Raw genomic sequence first — 22,271 nt, 5'->3', positions numbered from 1 at the left:
CCACAGCCAGGTGCTGTATAAGGAGGGCAACCAGACCCACCCACTACTCTGGGTCCTGACCCAGGGACCCTCTAATGGCAGCCTCCCTGCCCTCCTTTTCTCCCCTTATCTAACTGTCCCTGGGCCACTTCCCCTCTGGCCCTTCGCACCCTCTAGGCCCTTTCTATTAGGGCCCACAGTCTGGCAGGTATTGGGCCAGAGCCCTTCTATACTCACCCAAGCCTACCACAAAGGTCTGGGACAGACTACCTGCTCCCTTCCTGGTCAGCCTTTATATAGGCCCTATCCTAGCCCTGATTGGCTGGCTGTAATACTGGCCCTGATTGGCTCCTAGAGGCCTTTTCCTGATTGGCTGCCCTTCTGCACAGCTGCTCTGGTCTACTCTAGCCCTATCTCTCATAGGGGTTGGGCAGCCACCCCACCACACCCTGGATAGCCAAACAAAGGCTACTCCAGGCCAATTAAGACACCCAATGCCAATTAACCAGTTAAGGCCATTAGGCTAATGGAGACAGCTGGAATCAATCAAGGTCCCACTTATATTGTTTAAAAGCTCTCCTTCTAGGGCCCTCCAGGAGGCTGAGGTGAAAGGACCTGGAGGGGAGGAAGCATTGCTAAATCCTGAGGTAAGGGTGAAGCTAGGAAAAAGGGACCATGGGGGAATTGACCAAAGGAATCAAAGCAGTGTTAGTAGTGAAGGGAAAGCCACCAACAGCTGCTACCATTAGGGTCCTTGGGCTGGAACCTGGAATAGAAGGTGGGCCTGGGTCCCCTCTAAAACACCCCCCCCCATACTCTACAGAGATCCCCTGGAGAAGGGAAACTGGACTTCCTCCAGGCAGGAGGCTGAACTGCACATACTGAGCTCTATGGAGCAACAGAGACTGTGGGGTATTCCCTCTTCCCATTTCCATACTGGCTGGTGATGAAAGTAACTCAATAGGCTGTGACTCTTGTTGCTACACTGAGAAAGGAAGTGGGGTGTTATTGAGTTTCTGAGGCTACTGAAACCGACCAGAAGCATGGGACCCACCAATACAGGCTCGGGACTTTGTCATACTAGACAGAGCTGCAAAGCTGATCTTAGCGCTGACCAAATCCTGAAAAAAAAAAATGGGAGACCAATCCTATTTCCCCAGAAGCTGAAAACACCTACCAGAGCTGAAAATAACAACACTGCTCCACCTAACACAGATCCATCTTTAGTTCAGAACCAGCCTTAAAAAGGGTATGGAGATGCTAATGTGTTCAGCTAAGTATTTAGAAGTGTGGATGTTTGTTGGAACCAGCTAAATCACCTACAACTATGACATTGTGCTTGCAATGTCACAAAAAGTCATTTTATTGCAAGATGGCTGTACTTTCTGCTTCCATTTCACAGGGAATTGCAATAAACATCTTATTATTATCATGAAAATACTCAGCACCTATTTTAAACAAGCCATCAAACTTACTATAAATAAAGTGCTAACATATTCTAGGGTAATGATCCAAACGCTGCATGATACAACAGGGATACTTCATTGTGCTCAGCTATTGTTGTAGGATAGTGTAATTATTTTTCACATGGGACATTACTATATTTGACTACCATCAATACAAAACAGAACATAGCAAATACATCATATCTATAATTCCATTAGATATAGTGCCTAGAAAGTTTTCTGATCACTAGTCAGAAGCTTAAAAAAATAACTATACCCATGCTATCCCCACAGGAAGATCCAAAGGCAATCTATATTAATGGAAAAACTTAATCTGAATGTGTGGAAACATACACTACAGAGATTTTTCCACCTTGCACTTTGTTGTTTGGGTTAACTTGTTCAGTGAATACTAAAACTCGTATTCAAAGAAAAAATAACTTTGCATAGTTACATTGTGCAAAGCACTGTGCAAACAATAACTGGAAGGGGAAACATTATCAACTAAGAACATGGCAATTTGATTTACAAGTAAATAGACAGGAAAATGTGACAGGAAGCGAACAAAGAATGGTTCTTACTGGGTGAAGCCACCTGTATGGTACATTGGTAACATGGGTTAATTTCATAGGCATTACAAAATATCCTGAGGGGCACACTGTGTAAAACTGTGGTCCCTGTCACTTGCAGAGGAAACAATAGAATGTGGCAGAGTAGATCTCAGGTTATGACAGATGTGACATTTATTGCTGTGACTTAATCAGTTTCTTGGCACAGTTTGGATAAGGCTGCCCAACTACCTAGGTAAGGACCGCAGTAATAGAGGGTGAAACTCAAATTGTGCAGTTTGGATTAGCATTGAAATGTTTGAATACCATTCATCTGCAACTTTAGTGCCCTCCCTTAAGCCTTGGGACTAACCCTCCCTAATCCCAGCACAACAATCCCACCAACCAAATTTACGACCCTTCCTGTAGATTTCCCAATCTCATGGGCTCAGTTTCTCAATTACCCAGTAAATCATCTCCTTAGGAAGGGAGCCCTTGAAACTATCTCTCTAAGGTTATGTCTACACTATGAAATTAGCTCGAATTTATAGAAGTTGGTTTTGTAGAAAGCGTTTTTATACAGTCAATTGTGTGTGTGTCCACTCAAATGCTCTAAGTGCATGTAGTCAGCAGAGTGTGTCCACAGTACCGAGGCAACCGTCAACTTCCGGAGCATTGCACTGTGGGTAGCTATCCCACAGTCTCCGCCGCCCATTTGAATTCTGGGTAGAAATCCCAGTGCCTGATGGGGCTAAAACATTGTCACGGGTGGTTCTAGGTACATATTGTCAGGCCCCCCTTCCCTCCCTCCTTCCATGAAAGCAAGAGAAGAAAATTGTTTTGCACCTTTTTTTCTTGAGTTACCTGTGCAGATGCCATACCACGGCAAGCATGGAGCCGCTCAGCTAACTGTCATCATATGTCTCTTGGGTGCTGGCAGATGTGGTACTGCATTGCTACACAGCAGCAATTTATTGCCTTTTGGCAGCAGACAGTGCAGTATGACTGGTAGCAGTCATCGACATAGTCCTGGGTGCTCTTTTAACAGACCTCAGTGAGGTCAGGGGCACCTGGGCAAACATGGGAGTGACTCAGCTAGGTCATTTCCCTTTTAAGTTTCGTCTCATGGCGATTCAGTACTACTGGCAGTGCACTGTCTTTTAATCAGCATCCAGCAGAAGACAATGGCCAGTAGTCATACTACACCGTCTTCCGCCGAGCACCCAGGAGATGACAATGAATAACAGTCGTACTGCACAATCTGCTGCCAGCAAGATGTATAAAGATAGAGGAAGTGGCTCAAAACAAGAAATAGACCAGATTTGTTTTGTATTCATTTTCTCCAGCCTCCCTCCTTGAAACCAACAGCCCGCTAAACCCAGTTTTGAGTTCTATCCTTGAGGGGGCCATTCTATTTCTCGCAAAGCCACCCGTTTTGTTGATTTTAATTCCCTGTAAGCCAACCCTGTAAGCCATGTCATCAGTCACCACTCCCTCCATCAGAGCAACGGCAGACAATTGTTCCGTGCCTTTTTTCTGTACAGACACCATACCATGGCAAGCATGGAGCCCGCTCAGATCACTTTGGCAATTAGGAGCACATTAAACACCACGCACATTATCCAGCAGTATATGTAGCACCAGAACCTGCCAAAGCGAAACCAGGCAAGTAGGCAACGTCAGTGCGGTGATGGGAGTTATGAGGACATGGACACGGACTTCTCTCAAAACATGGACCCTGGCAATGTGGGCATCATGATGCTAATGGGGCAGTTTCATGCAGTGGAACGCCAATTCTGGGCTCAGGAAACAAGCACAGACTGGTGGGACCACATAATGTTGCAGGTCTGGGACGATTTCCAGTGGCTGCGAACCTTCGCATGCATAAGGGCACTTTCATGGGACTTTGTGACTTGCTTTCCCCTGCCCTGAGGTACAAAAATACCAAGATGAGAGCAGCCCTCACAGTTGAGAAATGAGTGGAAATAGCTCTGTGGAAGCTTGCAACGCCAGACAGCTACCGGTCAGTCGGGAATCAATTTGGAGTGGGCAAATCTACTGTGGGGGCTGCTGTGATGCAAGTAACCAACACAATCAAAGATCTGCTGATATCAAGGGTAGTGACCCTGGGAAATCTGCAGTCATAGTGGATGGCTTTGCTGCAATGGGATTCCCTAACTGCGGTGGGGCCATAGACGGAACCCATATCCCTATCTTGGCATTGAAGCACCAAGCCAGCGAGTACATAAACCGCAAGGGGTACTTTTCAATAGTGCTGCAAGCACTGGTGGATCATAAGGGACATTTCACCAACATCAACATGGGATGGCCGGGAAAGGTACATGACGCTCGCATTTTCAGGAACTCTGGTCTGTTTCAAAAGCTATTCCCAGACCAGAAAATAACTGTTGGGGATGTTGAAATGCCTATAGTTATCCTTGGGGACCCAGCCTACCCCTTAATGGCATGGCTCATGAAGCCATACACAGGCAGCCTGGAGAGTAGTCAGGAGCTGCTCAACTACAGGCTGAGCAAGTGCAGAATGGTGGTAGAATGTGCATTTGGACATTTAAAAGTGCGCTGGTGCAGTTTACTGACTCAGTTAGACCTCAGCAAAACCAATATTCCCACTATTATTACTGCTTGCTGTGCGCTCCACAATATCTGTGAGAGTAAGGGTGAGACGTTTATGGCAAGGTGGGAGGTTGAGGCAAATCGCCTGGCTGCTGGTTATGCACAGCCAGACACCAGGACAGTTAGAAGAGCACAGGAGGGTGCGGTGCGCATCAGAGAAGCTTTGAAAACCAGTTTCATGACTGGCCAGGCTACAGTGTGAAAGTTCTGTTTTTCTCCTTGATGAAACCCCCTGTTCCTTGGTTCACTCTACTTCCCTGTAAGCTAACCACCCTCCCCTCCTCCCTTTGATCACCGCTTGCAGAGGCAATAAAGTCATTGTTGCTTCACATTCATGCATTCTTTATTCATTCATCACACAAATAGGGGGATAACTACCAAGGTAGCCCAGGAGGGGTGGTTGAGCAGGGGAGGACAAGGCCACACAGCACTTTAATAGTTTAAAACTTATTGAATGCCAGTCTTCTGTTGCTTGGGCAATCCTCTTGGGTGGAGTGGCTGGGTGGCTGGAGGCCCCCCCACCGCGTTCTTGGGCATCTGGGTGAGGAGGCTATGGAACTTGGGGAGGAGGGCAGTAGGTTACACAGGGGCTGTAGCGGCGGTCTGTGCTCCAGCTGCCTTTCCTGCAGCTCACCATACACTGGAGCATATTAGTTTGATCCTCCAGAAGCCTCAACATTGAATCCTGCCTCCTCTCATTACGCTGCTACCACCTTTCAGCTTCAGCCCTTGCTTCAGCCTGCCACTTACTCTCTTCAGCGGGGTAGTGGTGGCTGAACCCCTTAAAATGGCATGCAGCTCATCATAGAAGCGGCATGTTTGGGGCTCTGACCCGAAGCGGCCATTCGCCTCTTAGGTTTTCTGGTAGACTTGCCTCAGCTCCTTAAGTTTCACGTGGCACTGCTTCGGGTCCCTGTTATGGCCTCTGTCCTTCATGCCCTGGGAGATTTTCACAAATGTTTGGCATTCGAAAACTGGAACGTAGTTCTGATAGCATGGATTCCTCTTCCCATACAGCGATCAGATCCCGTACCTCCCGTTCGGTCCATGCTGGAGCTCTTTTGCGATTCTGGGACTCCATCATGGTCACCTCTGCTGATGAGCTCTGCATGGTCACCTGCAGGTTGCCATGCTGGCCAAACAGGAAATTGAAATTCAAAAGTTCGCGGGCCTTTTCCTGTCTACCAGGCCAGTGCATCTGAGTTGAGAGTTCTGTCCAGAGCGGTTACAATGGAGCACTCTGGGATAGCTCCTGGAGGCCAATACCGTCTAATTGTGTCCACAGTACCCCAAATTCGACCCAGCAAGGCCGATTTCAGCGCTAATCCCCTTGTTAGGGGTGGAGTAAGGAAATCGATGTTAAGAGCCCTTTAAGTCGAAAAAAAAGGGCTTCGTTGTGTGGATGGGTGCAGGGTTAAATCAATTTTAACGCTGCTAAATTTGACCTCAACCTCCTAGTGTAGACCAAGGCCTAATCAACTTCTGCTCTTTAAAAGTGACTGGCTGGTCTGCTCTCCTGCTTTTTTATTCAGGGAATGGCCTAACAGCTCGCTACATCCAATCCTTGCCCAATTTTGATTAAGGATATTTGAGGAATCCCTCACTGTTATGGCAGCTGGATCTTTAGTGGCCACTAAAAGCAGACTAAACCTAGGCCTTTATGGTCTCTTTCAAAAGACCTCTGCATTATAAACTGCATGGTATTTACTGTACTTACCTATATAAAAGGATGAGTCAACCATTCTAAAATTTGGACCTATGGTGACTCCACAGTGGATAGATATTTCAAACCTAACGCTCAGGCCATTAACTTCTCCTCTCTGTATTGTAAGCAATGGCTGTCCTGAACAGCAAACATTGCTCCAGGGGATTAATCAAATTTGTTCTTCATTAAGGTCCCAATCCTGAACTGAGAAGCACATTGGTCATTGACGTCACAGGGGTTCCATTCAGGCACAGATGTTTGCTTGAAGATCTCACTGCAGGATCAGCTCTAAGAATCCAGATGGTTTTTTTTTTAAAAAAAGGTTTCATTTTAATTTATATTTTAAATTAATTTTCTGCTCCTGAAAGATGCTGCAGTTCCAGCCTTGAAGACTGACATTTATTTATCCACAGAAGCTTTATTACATAAGAAATGAGTGAAGCAAGCTTCCTCACTCATCTGTGACAATGTGCCGATACCCAAGTTCCAGTGGAAGGATTGCCTCCAAAAAAAAGTAGTTCAGACACCAGGAACATTTCATCCTTGGCTTCCCCCTTGAGCCTGACTGTTAATTCTGGGGTCTGTTATGATTTTCTTTCTTAGAGGTCCTGTGAACACCTCTCCACTACACACTGGATGGAGGCCACCAAGACTTTTCACATTAGCTGCCAAACAAGAGTAAGAGTGCTTACCCTCCCTCCCCCCATCCTCCAAACACTGAGACACAAGCTCAACTTTAAGCATGCGAGGAAGCCCATTGAAGTCAAACAACCTCATGTGTGCTTAAAGCTAAGCATGTGCTTACATGTTTGTGAGAGGGAAGCTTTGGTTTGGAATCCTAGTGACCTAAATAGTGAAAGGCCAATTAACACTCCCCTGATCCATCATCTGGCTCTCTCCAGGGACGCTTCTTGATGTTGTACTATTGAAGAGCCAAGATTAATCCCTGTAATTTATTGCTTGCCATTATTACGGAGTTGCCCATTAGGCTTTTCTGAGGCTGAGGTATTTCAGGTGCTTCCAGACATGTCAGTGATTAAGTGGATCAATACTTTAACATTGGGCAGCTGCCCCTTACCATGTCTGAAAGAGAAAAGAAATCTGTTCCTAGACAAAAGAATTATTTGTTCTATAGCGAAAGGGATTGGGGAGAGAAAGAAGAGGTCAGAAAAATCAGGTATTAATAATATTACAAACAATAATTAATAACAAAACCCAGCAGTATACACAACACTCCATGACTTTCATGGAGAGGAGCTTGTTTGATAGAGAGAGCTTGCTTCAGCCACCACTGAACTGGCTGGGAATATTGATGTGCTTAACAATGGTTTGATCTGGAATCAGTTTGGGGAGATGATCGTTTGCTCTGTCCAGTTTAGCCCATGCAGTACTTGAGGTACTTGCTTCAATATTGGAAGAAATTCAACTCATGCTGGAAGGTTCGGGGGCGGGGGTTGTTTGTTGTTTTATCAGGCATCCATCTTGATTCTAGAGGGTGAAAACTTGAACATTCACTCAAATGTTGTATATGTGTCTATAATAAGCTGAACAAAGGAACAGCTGACAGCTTGTGATCATTTACAGATAGAGCAGTTTCTATTTAGCAATCTTGTGACTGCATTTTCTATCTTTACGTGCAAAGCCTCCTAATTGGTATGTGGATTTTGTTGCAATTTGGTTGCAAATGAAATGCTATGAATCTACAGAAAACCAAACATAAATGCTAACATGCTAGGGAGGATATTAAAATTCACACTCTTATATCATGGAACAGAGATTACACTATCTGAATAAACACAGCCATTAAGAGAGCAGAACTTTTCTTCTAATTCTCAGTATCCACCATGAATACATTAGCAAGAGAGGAGTCTTGTGTAATCACAAGTGACTCCTGCAAAACGCTGATATTAGAAAAGGAGAAATAATTTGGAAAGAATTTCTAAACTTCAGGTTCAGTATGTTTGGCTCCTCTGAGATTCTAGATATGCTCTAGTTCAACCACAACCTATTGAAATTAATGCAGAAATCATTAGGTGGAATTGTATGGCCTGTGTTATGCAGGAGGTCAAAATAAATGATCATAATGGTGTCATGTGGTCTTAAAACTCTATGAATCTAGGATTTCCCAATATGTAAAAAGAAAAGTTCAGTGATTAGTCCTAATACTAACTCAGGGCCCAGATTCTGTTCCTTTTACTCATGTTAAGTCACTGGTGCATTTTTACTCCACAAATAGTCCCAGTGAAATCAACATCTGTGAGGACAGCAGAATCTGGGTCACAATATTTAGCCCTAATGTACAGCCATAGTCTTGTCTATTGGGATTTTCCCTACGAGAAGGAGCAGGACCATCAGCAGTCTAACTCAGAGTTCTCTCTTCATTATTCCATTGTGGATGAAGAGGGCAGGGGTTGCCCCCTGCAACAGGCAATGGAGGTTGGGTCCCTAATTCAGTGGTCCTTCTTTGTCTGTCTGCCTAACCACACCATTGCAACACAGCTCCCTCACTGTTAAATCAAGTGTCAAGATTTCCAGTGTCAAGTCAATGAGGTCTGCAAGGGAGCTATACAAAATGTGGATGCAACACAGTTTCACTCCTTGTACCAGCCACACTTCAACCTCAGTTGGCATCTCCCAGTGTGTACTTCCATTTTGCAGAATTTTCTGACTGGAATCTATTGTGCTGGTGTGGTTTGTGACAAAGCAACATTGAGTTTGTAATGGTGAGAGGTTGAAATACTATAGAGAGGGAAGAAGTGCTGTTTCTCTATCTCTTTACAAACTTCCATGGCAGCACTGATGTATAAACCCAAATAATGGCCACAATTTACTCTGCTGGTAGAAATGGTGTAAACTGCTTGTAATTTCTGTTCAGCCAGATGGGTTGGAATGAGGCTTCTACAGCCCATACAGTAGGCATGACTGGACAGAGATTTTTGGGATTAGCACATCTCCTAGGCACCCCTCTTCTGCTACAGCTTCTCTCGAACCCTGGATGAAGTTTAAAGCTGCCTTCTCGCTGTGTGAATCCTCCTTGGGTCCAGCTTCTACCAATGCTCAGAAAGTCATCACCCCACCCCACCCCCACCCCACACACACACCCCGCCCCTGGTTCATCTTTTCATCTGCTGGGGCTGGAGCATTTGTTTTGGTCACAAGCCATGTAAGCAATTTCAAACTATGCATCAGTTTGTGATTTCCACTTATCTATTACCAGATGTAATGACTACATATTCTCTGCAATGAACTATGTTTTCCCTTTAAACATCTCAGAAGAGCTGAAATAGCTTCAGACCGAAGGAGGGGGCCAGGATATCAGCTTATACAGGCTGTTGCTGCTTAAAACGGATTAATACATTTTACATACCAGAGCACTGACCTGAAGCACTGAGTTGCTCTATATTTTGACACAGGGTGATACCAATGTAATCTGAAGAAAAGTAGGGGAACAGTCATACAGTGGGAGCTACCATGAGTAGTAGGGCTAACACTGGACCCCAGAAAGTATATCATTAAAATAATTATTCCATTTTGGGTTGTGATCTTGCTTGGCCTCCTGGGCTCAGCGGGGTTGGTCCTTTTTATTCCCTGCCTGGAAGACTGCAAGAAAAATTCTATGTACAGTGGAAAGTAACAGTGATGGGTTGCAGTCATCTCTCTGTGTCATTACTGAAGACCTGCTTAAGCAAGGGGTGTTGTCTTTAGCTGGGATATGAAACTGGTCTTGCTCACATATGATTATTAAAAAACCCAACCTACCATGGAAGTTTCACATCAACAGAAGTAATAGTGCGGGTGAATTGATAAATTCCTACCAGGTAATTAATTCTGAGTGGAGATGTTCATATGGTGTTTTTCACTCACTGTCTATGTATTGCAGGGAAGCAATTTTGCTGCAGATGCCCCCCAAATACTCACACCCACAGGGAACTGGAACGTAAGCCCTTGCCCTTCAAATCCAGAAACCCCAGGCATCTGCCACCTCAGTTAAAGGAGAGCTCCTTTAACCAATAGCAATAGTAGACCCCTTACATAGCTCTTAGAGAACATTACTCTTTCCCTCATGCACACACTGTCTCACTATCAGGGGATAGCCGTGTAGTCTGTATCCACAAAAACAAAAAGGAGTCCGGTGGCACCTTAAAGACTAAGAGATTTATTTGTGCATAAGCTTTCATGGGCTAGAACCCACTTGTGCATTGTGAAACAGCAGTTCTATTCTAGCCCAGCTCTGGCAGTACTTCAGTGGATGGTGTGAATTGTTCCCTTGACATATTTAATAGACTCAACAACTACATACACTTCAGTATCCAAAGATTTTTTCTCCCTTTTTTTTTTCTTCTTCTTAAACTAGTGTTAAAAGTGCTGGACTGAGAGCCCCAGAACCTGGAGTGCTCTAATTAGCTACAAAAAAATGTACATGACAGAACAGTGGAAACTCCTTCTTCGTTACGTTTCAATATGCCCCTCCTTGGAGAGATACTTCCAGGGTCCTTCAGTCTCCATGTCCTGTCCGCTTAGGTTTCTACCACCTGGTGCCAATTAGAAAAGCTGTTTTGTGCAAGGTCAGTACCTGAACCCTAGGGCTGGATTGGAACCACAAAGATGCTTTGCACAGGGCACCACCTGATAACAACTTCCTGCTAACCTACTGATGAAGTCCAAGTTCAGGCTAGCAACCTGCAAATGATTCTGCATCTTATCATCGAGTTCTGAAGCCATCCAGACCCTAAGTTTTTCCAGCTAGTCTGGCCCATTTTCAGTTGATTCCCTCCGAGTTAAAAAGTAATACCACCACCTGAGAAACAATCTCTCAGCTATATCAAAACTGTGTGTGTGAAGTAACACTACATAGGTTCTTGGCTTGATGGCTAAGGTGTTTGCCCTGTTGTTCCTAATAATATCAGCACTGCTGAAGTAAAATCCAAGTGATGCATTTTAATGAACCTGGAGTGCGTGTTTGACTTCCCAAGTAGCTTTGCAATCAGCCGTATGAAAGCACACTACACACCGCAGAAAACCAAGCATCTTCTGAAGGAAGAAACGTTGAGAGATTCATCTGAGCCATCTTCTGTGCAAACAGCCAATCCTTGAAGCAAAGGTGACTGGCAGAGCTATTTGATTAAACAACCCAGGATCACACTATGAATATCTTCTGCTGCTGAGTCCAGGTGGGAAATGAAACAAATTCCCAGCGTTGGTCAGTACAATCAGTGATTTTGGAAGCACCCTTCTCCCCTTCCCCCCCCATGGTCAGTGGATTCAACGGATCTTGTAAACTTACTGCTAAAAATAATATTTTTAAGAGGAACAGCTTGTCCCTGCATAAATCCTATCTACAGAATAAGCTGCCAAAGCCTTCAGTCCCTTCTTTCCCCTTAGAATGCCTGTCTGGTTGCTTAGCATCATATTTTCCCGACTGCCCCTGTTTTGATATATGCTCCCCTTCCTTTCTTTCTCCATCTAAAACTCTGTAAGACCCTTATTTTAAAAACAAAAATGCACCAACACCAATTTGAATTCAAAATGTACAGCCTGTGCAGTCGGAGTCCAGGTCTGTGATCTGTTCTGAACAGGCTGCTGTCATAGTGTTCTGTCGATCCATAATTACCTCTCCCTCACTGACTGACATTCTTGCAGGCACTCACCAGTGACATTTCACACAGGTTCTTTGCTGTTACATTTCTGCCCTCTCGTGGAAAGTAGCATTGCTGCTTGTCGCTTTATTCTGAGGGGAGGAAAAAACAAAACAGAAAACGATTTAACAGTAGAATTGTATTGTCTAAATTGCACTAAGCATTTAGAATGGATACTCATCCACCCAAACTAGAAAAGAGCCAAAATTGGTTGGAAACATTTCAAAACCTCTGGAAACAGGGAAGCCAGGTGGTGATAAAGATCTTTAAAAGCTCAGATAAATATTTGTTCTGTGTAGATAAATATCCACAATTTCAGCCAAAAATAACTGGTTTCAAAATCATGAGAGAAACAGGTTTCATCACAAGATTTCTGTACTTCTAAAAGGCTTTTTTATGGACTGGGCTTATTTTGGAAGAGTTTCAGGAAATGTTTTCTTTCTATAAGAATCCAGCTAGCTTTGTCACGGGGAAAAGGGAAGAGCCCTTAAGGAAAGGAAAAATAAAATGGGGGGGGAGAAGAAAAGTAGAAATGTGGGGTTTGGTCTTCATATAGTGGAAATCATCATAGCGCCCTAGATGGCCACCAAGGATGTGGAAATAGAACTTTAAAGGTCAACTGAGAAGATTATGGGTAAGCTTTTCAAAGTTGACTAGGGGATCTACAACTCCCTTTAAATAATGGGAATGATGGGTCTAAACCCCTCCGACAGCTTTGAAAATCGCAACCCATGTATTTTTTTAAAATATAAAATCTGCTTAAGTGCTTACTCTAGCAGCCACACCCCATTGTACTGTCAGCCCACCAGATCATAAAAATTTGAGTAGGTCAAGTCATTGGATGGATGACCTCCAGCGAAAATGTAGGCAATGGGATGATGCAGTACTTTCATGACACAGAGAAAAGAAAAAAATAACCTCCATAAACTGTAGTTTATATCTATACAGTCACTTAGCTTATTCCCTGCAAGCATAAGGTTTTATTAGAGCTGATTACAAACTTTTGATCCAAAAATTTCCTGCCAGAAAAAGCTGTTTAGTAGAAAACTTATTTTATTTTATTTTTGCTGAAAAAATGTCTTTTGTGATTAAAATATTTTGATTTTTCAATGGGAAACGTTGAACAAAATGCATATTTGTTTCATTTCAAATTGCATTTTTCATTTAGTTTTGGTGTTTGAAAAACCAATTTGAATCCAAAGAACATTTTTTAACTGTTATTTCTAAAAGACTGAAATGTTTTGAACAAGAAATGGTTGTTGGATGAAGAGATAGGAGATGCTGTATCACTGAGCAGTTGGAAGGTTGGCAGGCTGAAGAAGACAAAGGCAGTCTACTGAAACTGGTGCTTGGAGGAGAAAGGACAACACAGCAGGGAGAGCTGCACACAAGTTTTTCCGCTTAACCAAGCTGCTGAACAGCCAAAGGTTGTGTATCACCCTGGACCTTGGCTAATTAAGTTTGACCTATATAACCTGTTTACATCACAGGGCAGTTGTGAGGCTTACTTCATTCAAGTTTGTAAAGCTATTTGAGATGCATCAGATGATGGGTGTTGCAAACTGCAGTTTTATTATTTGTTACATCAGTATGTTTATGGATAGGCTAGACCAGGGGTTCTCAAACTGGGGGTCAGGATCCCTCAGCGGGTCATGAGGTTATTATATGGGGGGGTTGCAAGCTGTCAGCCTCCACCCTAAACCCTGCAGCATTTATAATGGTGTTAAATATATAAAAAAGTGTTTTAATTTATAAGGGGGGGGGGGTTGCACTCAGAGGCTTGCTATGTAAAAGGAGTCACCAGTACAAAAGTTTGAGAACCACTGGGCTAGACTGTGGTCTGTGAACTTCTCAGTCAGACTTCTATAGGCCAGTTCCACCTTTATACTCAGTAGTTGAGCTAACAGTTGCAACTTCAAGTTAACTTGTAAAACTATTTCCCCATGTTATTTCTCCCCCCACCCCACCCCCCACTCTTCCTCAGATGTTCTTGTTAACTGCTGGAAATGGCCCACCTTGCTTGTCACCATGAAAGGTTTTCCTCCTTTCCGCCCCCCCCCCCCCCCGGTGATAGCTCATCTTAAGTGATCACTCTCCTTACAGTGTGTATGATAAAACCCATTGTTTCATGTTCTGTGTGTGTGTATATAAATCTCCCCACTGTATTTTCCACCGAATGCATCGGATGAAGTGAGCTGTAGCTCACGAAAGCTTATGCTCAAATAAATTTGTTAGTCTTTAAGGTGCCACAAGTACTCCTTTTCTTTTAACTTCAAATTAAGTTAGCACAAGGTGTTTTGTTTTGATGTTTTTTCGCAGGCAAGTATATTGCCAGAGCAAGCCACAGAGAAAGCTATGTATTAATTATTTTGTGATGGAGATACAAGTTCATTTTATTCCTTTGCTGATCGTGCGGGAGGGGGCTCAGGGCTGGAGGCAGAGGGTTGGGGTGCAGGAGGGTTTGGGGTGTAGACTCTGGGGTGGGGCCAGGGATGAGGGTTTCAAGGTGTGGGAGGAGACTCAGGTCTGGAGCAGAGAGTTGGGGTGCAGGGGGGTGAGGGCTGGGGATGTGGGCTCTGGGGTGGGCTGGGGATGAGGCGTTTGGGGTGCAGGTTGCTCTGGGGCTGCAGCAGGGAGAAAGGACTCCCCCCAGCCCTCATCCAGCTGCATCATAGAAACAGTAACACATCCAGAGAGCCATCTTGTCAGTCTCTGTAAAGAGACTATGGACCACTTCACTCTTTCTATGATGGAGACAAAGGGATTTCCAAAATTGCGTGGTCCTATCCAGATAAAAGGCCAATGCTTATTGTACATGTAAGATATGAAGGGAAGTCTCCCACTGAGATTTATGTGGCTTAGACAAAACCACCAGTAGAGGAATAAATTGGTTAAGATGGAAATCTGACAGCACTATAGGTAAGAACTTTGGGTGTGGCTGTAGGGAGACCTTGCCCTTGAAAAATATTGTAAATGGGGGGTCTGCCACCAAGGCTCCAATTTGTCCTACACTGTGGGCTGACATGATAGCTGCTAGAAGGTCCTTCTTCATAGATAAGCAAAGCAAGGAGCAGGTCACTAGGTTCAGACAGAGGGCCCATAAGGTATTTAAGTACCAGGTTGAGATTCCAAGTCAGGATAGAATCCTTAACCCAGGGATAAAGATTCCACTGGCCCTTAATAAATCTGGAAGACATAGGGGGCACAAAATAGAAAACCCCTTTAATAGGGAATGAAAAGCTGATATCATGGTAAGATGAACCTTAATAGAGCTAATTAATAAACCCAATTTTTTTAAATCCAGCAGATAATTCAAGATGGCTGACAGCAGAGACGATTCAGGCACAAAGTGGTGATTGTGACATCTGTGGTTTAATCTTTTTCCATTTCTGAAGGTAAGTAGTCTGAGATGTCTCCCTTCACCTGTTCAGTAATACTTGTACTTTTGTCAGGTGTGTGGAATCTAATCCTCTGAACCATCTAGGAGCCACACTTGGAGAAATTAACTTTGTTGCAAGCATGTCCATTTGCTCCCCTTGAAAAAGCCAAAATCTATGTGCACATACCAGATAAGTGCATGTGCAAATGGTCAAGTGCGCACCTAGCTACCTACTTTCATGTGTAATTATCCTGCTTGCATGAGCAAGTGCAGGGTTTGAGACATGCAACTGGAGGTGTCTGACAGTTTTGCAGACACAAGTGAGGCCTGATCCAAACCTCATTGAAGTCAATGGGAGTTGGATCAGACCCTTAAGGAGACCTTTCTAAATATAGCCCTTATTGCTTGAGAGGTCAAAGTATGTTTGAGAGTTCAGTTCACGTCAGATCTACCTACAAGACAAAAGATGGTCAGCCACTATAGCCCATTTTAAAATCAGCAGTCCTCCAGAGGTAGCTAGATCAGGTCATGCATTGATCAGAGAAGGAGCAGCAATCATTTGGAAGGGGAAGTGAGATCCCAGATTCTCATAGAGCTGAAGCAGGCATGAGAAACTTTAAAAAAAATCATCCCGGGCACAAGCCCAGACAGTTTAAACCTGACCCTAAAATTAATGACACTTTGATAAGCCCATTTAAATGGAACATTTTCATTAAAAATGCACAAAGGCTAAGGGATCATAAATATCCTATTAAGAAACTTTAGCTTCTGCTTCTGTTTTAAATTTTAAATTGAAATACTCTGCATGCAGGTTGCCATGGTTACAGGCATTTTTTAAAATAACTGCATTTCATCAAAACAGCTGCAATAGCATCATATACAACCAGGGATGAATGGGGAGTCAGGAGAAGATTAGAGGCCTGGAATTGTTCAATCAAAGGATGGAGTCAGCTTCATGGATGTATTTGAGAACTTCTAATACATTTTTGGGGGGCGGGAAATTGGCTTTCAGTCCTTGGCAATGACCCAGAACATGCCTACACTGCACACTGTCTAAGACAAGAGAAGAGCTTTTTGTTCATGATGCAGCGGATAAAAATTTTTATTGACAACCATCTAAAATGGTTTCATTGCCCAAAATGTTGACTGTTAAGTGATGTTCTTTGGCCTTAGTTCCCTCTCTTCAGGACTTCTTATTTGAATCTGTTGATTTGCAGTGTTGGGCCAAAAATACCACAAGAGCAGCCTTTATGGTGGTATTCAGGTATATCTCTTTCCAGTCTGAGCTAGAGCTAGAAAGCCCAGAGATGAGCCAACATGAAACATAATTACAGTTGTAAAAAGTTTTCTGGAGTCTTTTGCACAAGGGACATAAATTAGGAGATCTAGGTTCTATTCAACTCACTGACTCAATCACCACTAGCATTTTTCTTAAAATCTCCCACCATTACAAATGCACTGGTTGGAGCACTAGCTTAGGCATAGCATGGGAATTTCTACTCCATGTTATCTATACCTGTTCAGAGCAAATTTAACCACATGGTGGTTAAAATGCTGGTCACCAGTCTACACTAGCCCTTTGACTGGTGAAATTTCCCACACTGCCCATCCAGTGACCTTTTTGTGACTGAGGCCAAGCAACCTGCTTCCTAATAGGTACTTCTGCTTCCTAATCAAAAAATAGTGTAACAATGCCCAGCTCAAGGAGTGCTAAGAGGCTTAATTAATATGTGTAAAATGTTCTGGATCAGTGTAGGAAACTCACTATAGAAGTGGAAAGTTTACAAACAAACTAATTATTATTGATGAAAGTTTGGTTCAGTTCTTACCCAAACTGGTTCAGTTACCTATCACCCACCACCAAGTACCAAATGTTATGACTAACCTGAGCCATTGCTTCCAGGGCTGCTGCTGAGCCTATTTGGGAGCAATATATTAAGACCCATGCATGGACTGTCAGTGGTCTCTGCTGTACCTAGATTACTGTGTACAGGTAAAGGGTAACATATAAGCAAGTCAAGAGTGAAGTATTCTTGTTCACAGAGCTGGTTGGAAATGTCCTACCACATTTTGACAGAAAATGGCCTTTTTTTCCCTAAATGAAATTTTGTTTTAAAACCTATTGATTTCTCAATAAAATAGTGGGAAAGAAATAATGTTTCTAGGGGAAAGGAGGGAAAAAATAGTGGTTATTTTTTTTGCTGAAACTGAAAAAAAAAACTTCATTTTTTAAAAATTTTCATTTATTTCAACATTCTCTCCTTCCCCTTCCCCCCCCCATTTTTGACCAGCTCCATTTCTTATTATTGACTTAGGGTGCTGTAATGCTCCAGATCCCTGCACAGAGAAGGGCTAAAGCTAGAACAAGCCATTCTGCACTATAGAGACCACATGCAGAGCTTTTTCTTGGCAACCAGTGATGTTTGAATGTTTAAATGAGGTAATGAATACAACCTGTTTTTGTTGAGTGTCTATGATATTCCTGGGTGCAATCCAGACCAGTGAGGAGCTATGTCACCACCTGCCCTGAAAACTTGGATGCCTCACAATGCATTGCTGCTGTAGCTCCCACCTGGGCCACGCACAAACAACCGAACAGCATGGAGGTCATACCCTAAGTATCTGTGTACAGCTTCAGACTGCCAGCCACACATCAATTACACTCTGGCTTCCACCAGCCTTGATTACCACTTGCAGGGTGACCCCAGCACACTGCCCGTCTTGGGTTTTCCCCACAAACATGTGTTCTGCACTTCTGGAGAGTCCTGATAATTAGGTCCAGTTTGCCTGGTAAGGGAGTCAACATACAACAGTTTGCTTCCCTAAATGGAGTTATCCACACAGTTCACAATGCTGGATTAACTTTGATTAAAGAATAAAACAAGTTTATTTAACTACAAGGAGCTAGATTTTAAGTGAGTACAAGTATAAGGCATTAAAGTCAGGAATGGTTATAAGAGAAATAAAGATAAAACACTTCCTAGTACTAAAATGTAACAAACTAGACTAGGTTCAAGGCGAAATCCCTTACCACATATTTCCAGTAACTTGCTGACCAAATTCTCAGATCCCAAAGTCCAACAGCTGTTTCTTTTGTCTTCTTAGGTGAGAGATGGTTAGGGAGAGATAACTCGGGATGTTTTGCCCCTCACTTGATAGTTCAGCCACCTCTGAAATGTATTTTCCTAAGGATTACCCCTAGATAAAGTTCATTTCCTCTGTGAGGACAGAGACAACTCTGGTGATGAAAAGGTTCTATGCTGTTGTTTGCTAAAAATGCATATCAATCTGTTCCTACCTCACTTCTTGCCAAAGAATGGCCAGTTGGCAGGTGATTGCCATAAGCTTTGATGACACCTGGCTAGAAGCATCAGCTTGTCCTTATCTTTGAGAAACAGGATTACCCACTATAAACCTGGTCTAGTAAACACACTTCAGTCATGGCTGCAGCTTATGTCATGACTTTATGGAGAATGTTTTACATACATTTCACCATGATATTATTCACCAGCAAGTTATTAGTTCTCAAATGATACCTCACAAGGTATATTTGTACAAAGATTATTGCAATAGCGTATAGGGTGTGACTATAGGAGTGTATTGGTCACAATCTGAGCCAACAGTCCTTTAGGAAGAGAAAGTAGGGGGCTGTGAGCTTTCAGACAAGGGAGGGAGAAGATGGCATTCAGGGTGCAAAGCTAGCTAAGCTCCTCAGAATGAACATGATTTACGTAAATTAAAATATGCTGTTTTTTACAGTACAAAGATCCACTGGTACAACAAATCCGGTTAGGGCTGTACCAATAAGAGAATTCTACAGCTCAGTACACGTACAATGTCAAATAGAGGGAATCGTGAGATCTTCCAAGATGTAGCTAGGAATTAGCATTTCTGACAGACTATTTTTAAAGAAACAAAACAAGTCCAACATGTTCTATAGTTGGGTTGCCAGAAAGACAGATTGCAAGTCACTGAAAGCTGGTGACCTCAGTCAGCAAACTGTGACTCGATAGCTGTAAAACCCTGCTGTTTCTTTTCCAAGGCAGATGCCCAGACTTGTCAATGCTGTGGTTCCATTAATAAGAAATATATCGATGAACATGCCCTAAAGTGCTATTTCTCTCGATTTTACAGGCGAATCTGAAATAAACTCACCATTTCCTGGAAAGCAAAAAGTATCTGAAAAGATGGACATCGGGCAAAAGGCATGCTGCCCTAGGATACTGATGGGTAATAAAATGCAGCCCTGTCTAGGAATTACCCAATGCACAAATATTAACTTTAAGGGCTCAAGACATTTTGCCTAAAACAGCTGCCTGCCTGCACCAATATTGTCTTATAGCACTCACTGGGCAACACTGGCACAACATGGAGGAGAAAAAACACAGGCATAAGGAGGAGAGAACTACGGGGCATGAGACAGAGAAGGAATGTCCTCACCTCACTCTCCTGCAGTGCAAAAAAAAAAAAGTGCCTGGAGGTCTGTATTATTGCTGTTATATCAACTCCTCCTCATCCAACTGGCTTTGCTCACTCACCCATTACATTTCCTTCCTCCTTCTCCTTATTATCTATCTATCTATCTCGGTACTTATATGGGCCCCATTCCTGCAGTGTCCAAGCCCTTCCAATCCCTTATGTTGGTTTGTTTTCATCAAATTCAAGCACTGTCCATCTTGCACTGAAAAGTGAACTAAAAACATGAACCGTGATGCTGTTGTCAAGTGAGTAGCTGTCCCTCAGCCCCACCACTCGTTGCCTGTGGCATTGGCAGTGGATAAAGAATGGGAACACACCACCTTACTATGAGTAGGAAATTATCCCTGGTCTGTTTGGAAGAACACATGAGCTTTTCCAAAGCTCTTCACGTTCCTCTCATTTCTATTCTTCTTTAAATTTCTTCCTACAATGGCTGAATGAGTACATTCTGAAGAGAACTCCTAACTTTTTCCAGCCGTATACTATATCACACTTTTTTAGTCTTCAGAAAGTTTAGTTGGCAAGACAGGGGAGGGGAGCTACAGGAGCTGGTGACCGAAGGGGAGAAACAGAGCTACACAAGGCAGGGGAGAGAAGCATGAGCGATGGAGAGGCAGAGCAGGTTATGGGGAAGGAGCCTACCGAGAGGGCAAAGGGAGATGCAAAATGGGGAGAGAAGAGACAAAGACACAAAATATGGGGAGAAAGCCATTTATAATGAAAATAGCAAGTATATAATTGACCTTAACAAAGCTCTCTGCTCCATCTTGGGTTTACTGTGGCATTTGCTCTGCTCAGATTCCTTGGTTTTTATAGCCCTTCAATAGATTATGAACCCATAGCAACTTTGTCTAATGGTTAGATATTTGGATTCTTCTCCCAGACCAGCCATTGACTTGCTGACCTTAGGCAAGTCACTTAATCCATCTCTCTCAGTTTGCCTATCTGTAAAGAGTGGACAATCGTACTTGGCCTGTCTATCACGGAGCTGTTGGGAGGATTAGTTAAAGAGCTTTGTATGTGTAGAGCACTATGTAAGCAGATCCTCTGTAGTTGTTAGTAAACATCAGCAAGTAGCACGCATGAGCTTGAATAACACATATACAGGTTAACCTTCCCTTTCCTCATAGGTGTAAGGGAGTGGCCATTACCAATATTTAAGTGTACTTTCCAAGGACAATTCTTCAAAAGTGCTGCAGGTTTGAAGGCCATAAATCCCTTGGCTGCTGGCTGTTTAGTGCTTTGTGTACAGAGTGGGTGAATTGTTATTTTAAATTAATACACACACTCCAACAATAACTTTGTTTGCCACACACATAATATATCTGGCACAAACCTATGGAAATTAAAAGGTATGCCACTTTACAGGGCATATCCTGTATTACTCCCCCCCACTGATATGTACCTTAACACTGCAAGCTGATGGAAGGCTGGTATCTCTGTGCGGCAGACATAATGTTGTGGTGCATGGTCTGTTGTAGATAGTACTCTTGGTAGTAGTAAGGTCATGGTGTGGGTGCAGGAGTAAAGGGAGTGTACTATAAGGTGAGTACACTACTAGAGTGTGATGCCTGATAGTGAGTTTTAATCTGTATGATCCTATCCAGCAATACTTCACTTTAACATCTGTAAAGTAGATGGAGGCCCTTTGGTAGGAAGGGGCTATACAAATGTTATTGTACCCTCCTTCAGGAAACGATCCCAATTTTTGGTGGCTGTATCCCACTTAGAATTTGCTAAATCCTTAATGTACAGTTTGGGCTAATTTCCATAGTGTCATCTTTAATCCAGGCACTTACTTTTTGTTTTCTGGTGAAAACAATGTCACTTAAGCCACACACCAGGAAATGCATTTGAAGAAACATGACTGCAACAACTTTTTTGCATCAAAGACTATCTTGACTTCGTCAACCAGCCTGCGTGGCTTAGCATTACACAGTACGTCAGCTGATCTGGCTCGGCACTCAAAGCTGTGCCTATTAGTGAAGGAAGTCCAGTCATTTTGTGCCTTCAGCTTTAAAAAAAAAAGTTTAATTTAAGTGTTGCCTGCATATTAGATATTGAGTTAATAATTTCTTTCCTCCTCTGCTTTTGTAGAATCTTCTCATACCACTGACCTAAAATTTCAGCTCCTCTGCCAGGCAGGAAATGAAACTTCAGTGTGTGTGTGTGTGTCTTTAAACTGGTAACTACGGTACACTTCAGTCACTGAGAAACACATCCATCCTTGGAATATAAATCTCTGTGAAAAGGGCATCAGTTAGAATTCATGTATGTTTCCGGGTCAGCAGTTACAGCGGGGGTGGGCAAACTTTTTGGCCCGAGAGCCATATTGAGGTTGCGCAACTGTATGGATGGCTGGGTAGGGAAGGCTGTGCCTCCCCAAACAGCCTGGCCCCACCCCTTATCCATCCCGGCCCACTTCCCGGCCCCCTCAGAACTCCTGACCCATCCAACCCCGCTCCT

The 22,271-nt window shown here is 43.3% G+C and overlaps 1 long non-coding RNA gene across 1 annotated transcript; it reads left to right on the top strand.

Annotated features, from left to right (window-relative positions):
• The first annotated feature begins 424 nt into the window (after positions 1-424).
• On the top strand, positions 425-21,795 carry LOC119860399. The gene is made up of 4 exons (XR_005294522.2): positions 425-626; positions 15,252-15,342; positions 17,642-17,766; positions 19,461-21,795. It is a non-coding gene; the product is annotated as an uncharacterized LOC119860399 (long non-coding RNA).
• The last annotated feature ends 476 nt before the right edge of the window (positions 21,796-22,271 follow it).

Source organism: Dermochelys coriacea, chromosome 8 (assembly GCF_009764565.3).
Source record: "Dermochelys coriacea isolate rDerCor1 chromosome 8, rDerCor1.pri.v4, whole genome shotgun sequence".
Classification (NCBI taxonomy): domain Eukaryota; kingdom Metazoa; phylum Chordata; order Testudines; family Dermochelyidae; genus Dermochelys; species Dermochelys coriacea.
This window is presented reverse-complemented; position numbering and strand designations above follow the sequence as displayed.